This window comes from Vipera ursinii (assembly GCF_947247035.1).
Source record: "Vipera ursinii genome assembly, contig: scaffold_370, whole genome shotgun sequence".
NCBI classification, from domain to species: domain Eukaryota; kingdom Metazoa; phylum Chordata; class Lepidosauria; order Squamata; family Viperidae; genus Vipera; species Vipera ursinii.
In genome coordinates, this window is record NW_028148282.1 from 1 (window position 1) to 3,717 (window position 3,717).

Here is a 3,717-nt window from a genome sequence, read left to right on the forward strand (position 1 = left end):
TTGGGTGACCTCAAGACCAGGAATCGAAGTTTGTTCGCTCACCCCAAGGAACCTTTCATTTTATTTTGGTTACCTGAAGATCACAAATTGAGGTTTGTTTGCTCACCCCAAGGAACCCCTCATTTTATATTTCATTTTATTTCGGTTTCCGCACAACCACCAATTGAGGTTTGTTTGCTCACCTCAAGGAACCCCTCATTTTATATTTCATTTTATTTTGGTTTCCGCACAACCACGAATTGAGGTTTGTTTCTTCACCCCAACAAACCCCTCATTTTATATAGTTTTGTTTGTTTCCTCAAGACCACGAATTGAGGTTTGTTCACTCACCTCCAAGCATCCCCTCATTTTATATTTCCTTTTATTTTGGTTTCCACACAACCACGAATTGAGGTTTGTTTCTTCACCCCAAGGAACCCCTCATTTTATATATTTTTGTTTGTTTCCTCAAGACCATGAATTGAGGTTTCTTTGCTCACCCCAAGCATCCCCTCATTTTATATTTCATTTTATTTCGGTTTCCGTACAACCACGAATTGAGGTTTGTTTGCTCACTTCAAGGAACCCTTCATTTTATATTTCATTTTATTTCGGTTTCCGTACAACCACCAATTGAGGTTTGTTTGCTCACCTCAAGGAACCCCTCATTTTATATTTCATTTTATTTTGGTTTCCGCACAACTACGAATTGAGGTTTGTTTCTTCACCCCAACAAACCCCTCATTTTATATAGTTTTGTTTGTTTCCTCAAGACCATGAATTGAGGTTTCTTTGCTCACCCCAAGCATCCCCTCATTTTATATTTCATTTTATTTTGGTTTCCACACAACCACGAATTGAGGTTTGTTTGTTCAGCCCAACGAACCCCTCATTTTATATTTCATTTTATTTTGGTTACCTCAAGACCACGAATTGAGGTTTGTTCACTCACCTCCAAGCATCCCCTCATTTTATATTTCCTTTTATTTTGGTTTCCACACAACCACGAATTGAGGTTTATTCGTTCAGCCCAACGAACCCCTCATTTTATATTTCATTTTATTTGGTTACCTCAAGACCACGAATTGAGGTTTCCGGTTCACCCCAAGGATCCCCTCATTTTATATTTTGTTTTATTTTGGTTTCCTCACAACCCCGAATCGAGGTTTGTTTTCTTCACCCCCAGGAGCCCCTCATTTCATATTTCATTTTATTTTTGGTTTCCTCGAGACCAGGAATCGAGGTTTGCCGGTTCACGCCGGCGTTTCGTCACCGAGGCAACTCCAGATTTTGTCTTTTCGCAGACCATGTGAATTTCAAAAGACAAATTTGTGGGTTTTTTTTCTCCCAAAAGTCGGGAAGTTTTTCCCTGTTTTCGTTCACCTGCCAGGCAGACATTAATTTAGACAGCAAATCCATTGCTGACCCGAATAATTTGCTTTTTTGAAATCCATTTCTATCAAAGATTGTGCGTCTTTCATTGGAAGTGGTGTCACTTTGTCGCTTAAAGTCCCATCACTCTCCCTTAAAAAAAATGCGGGTTTTTTTTGACATTCTGGTGTCCTTGCACACACAAAAAAACCCCCACAATTTTGTGACTGTGAAATGATGGAGCATTTTAACTGTTTTAACCTAGGCGCCTTTGACCGTCGATCCAAGCTGTTTCATAATTGTATTTATTTACACCTTATTAAACCGTAGATGTTTAAATTATCTGGCCGAAAAGCCGCACTTTGCCATGAACATTTTTATATACACATTTTCTGCATAAAGTGTGTGTGTGTTTGGAAATGGGCCGGGTTTTTTTTTTTTAACAAGGTTAAAAAAAAAAAGAATAGCCAAAATGGCAGTTACGACATTGCCGCTTCGATGTGGGTCCCGCCAACAAGAATGACAACAAAAAAATCTCACAACCCACAAAAAACATTGCACAAAATCACAACCGTCGTATTTCGGCCCTAACTTAACCCCTATGCCTATATTTCCATTTTTTTAAAAAAAATAATATTTTTGGTTACAGGTGATGTTTGACCTGGCAGAATCTTTTGACGAACAAAGGGATAATTGTGTTACACTTTAATTGTGTGTCCTTGCTTTTGTGCGCTGGCTAAAATCTGCCTTTCTCGTACATTTGGCTTGGAAGGGATTGTGACTCACAAAAGTGTGGGCCAGGCACAACGGAGGAAAGAAATTGTATCGTCGTACAGATAGTCCTCAACTTATGACCGTTATGGAGGGTGGCAGTTACAGTCGTAACTTGACAGTAATGACAGAAAAATCCCATCGTCACAGCGATAGTCCTTAAGTTATGACTGTTATCAAGGGTGGCAATTACATTCGTAACTCGAGTGGGCCAGTAATGACCAAAATCAGATTATTATAGTGATAGTCCTCAAGTTACGACGGTCATACAGTCATCACTCATGAGGACCAGGTATGACAGGATAAATCCCGTCGTTACACAGTCCTCAAGTTATGACAGTTATCGAATGTGGCAATTACAGTTGTCATTCGTGAGCACCAGGCATGACTGGATAAATCCCATTGTCACACCAATGCTCCTCAAGTTACGACCGCCATCGAGTGTGGCAATTAGTCGTCACTCGTGAGGACCAGGCACGACAGGAAAAAAAAATCCTCTCATCATACCCATGATCCTTGAATTACGACGGTCATTAAGTGTGGCAATTATAACTCATGTGGGCCAGGAATGACAGGAAAAAAATCCTCTCATACTCAGTTCTTGAGTTACAACTATAATCTGGGAAATCCAGTCGTAACTCGGGCCAGGAATGACAGAAAAATCCCATCATACCAATAGTCCTCAAGTTACGACCGTCATCACGTGTAAAGGGGATGATCCCAAAACCAGACCAAATTTTATCCAATTTTTTTTGTGGTGGTCATTAAGTGAACACTCCCATCGTTAAATGAATCCAGGGTTTGCCCCATTTTTTTCCGGACAATGTGGTCTTTTGTTTCATGCCGTGTTTTGCAGCAGCCAAATGGCATCCGGCTAGTCCTCGACTTTACGACCACCAGTCAAGCCCCAAATTTCTCTTGCCGAAGGGAGGCAATTCAGTCAGTTTCGCCCCATTTTACGGCTTTCAGGGAATCCTCGCAGTCCTTAAGTTACTAAGCCAGTGGTTAAGCGAATCGTGCCCTTCCCCAGGTCGCTAAGTGAGACAGTTAAGGGTGTTTGTCCCCCACCACCACCTTTAGCCAGATCCCTTGCCACCGTTGATAAGTGAATCACGGCAGCGGTTTAACTCAGTTTACCAGGTTGCGATGTGGACCTGGCTTCCTCATGGTCAGACGGTCGCAAAAGGGGAATCAGGGGACCCCCAAGATGCGAGCGTCGTAACTACGAGTCAGTCGCCAAGCGTCCGCATTTGGAACGCGCGACCTCAAGGGAGGCGGAAACGATCACCAGCGTGAAAAAGGGATCCCAAGTCCCTTGTTTCCCCAATGCCGTTGTAACTTGGGAACGGTCAGTAGATGGACCGTCGTAAACCGAGGACCAGCTGTAATTTAATCCCGCTTCTAAATTTAACCGCTGAGAGTCTTGGACTCCTCCACACAGCTAAATTAGGACGGCTGAAAGGGAAAAGATGGGAGTCAGGGAAAAAAAAAATCAGATTTTTGTTTTTCCCCAGGAGGATCCATCCTAAAAGTGATGGATTGGGGAAGCCGCCATTTTGTAAGATTCCAAAAAAAACAAAACTCGTTTGCTCTCTG

The 3,717-nt window shown here is 42.1% G+C and overlaps 1 long non-coding RNA gene across 1 annotated transcript; it reads right to left on the reverse strand.

The window, feature by feature from the left end:
- On the reverse strand, positions 1–1,960 carry LOC310650622. Its single transcript, XR_014494406.1, has 2 exons — positions 1,083–1,960; positions 1–931 (listed from the first exon to the last, which is right to left on the reverse strand). It is a non-coding gene; the product is annotated as an uncharacterized lncRNA (long non-coding RNA).
- Positions 1,961–3,717: the final 1,757 nt, after the last annotated feature.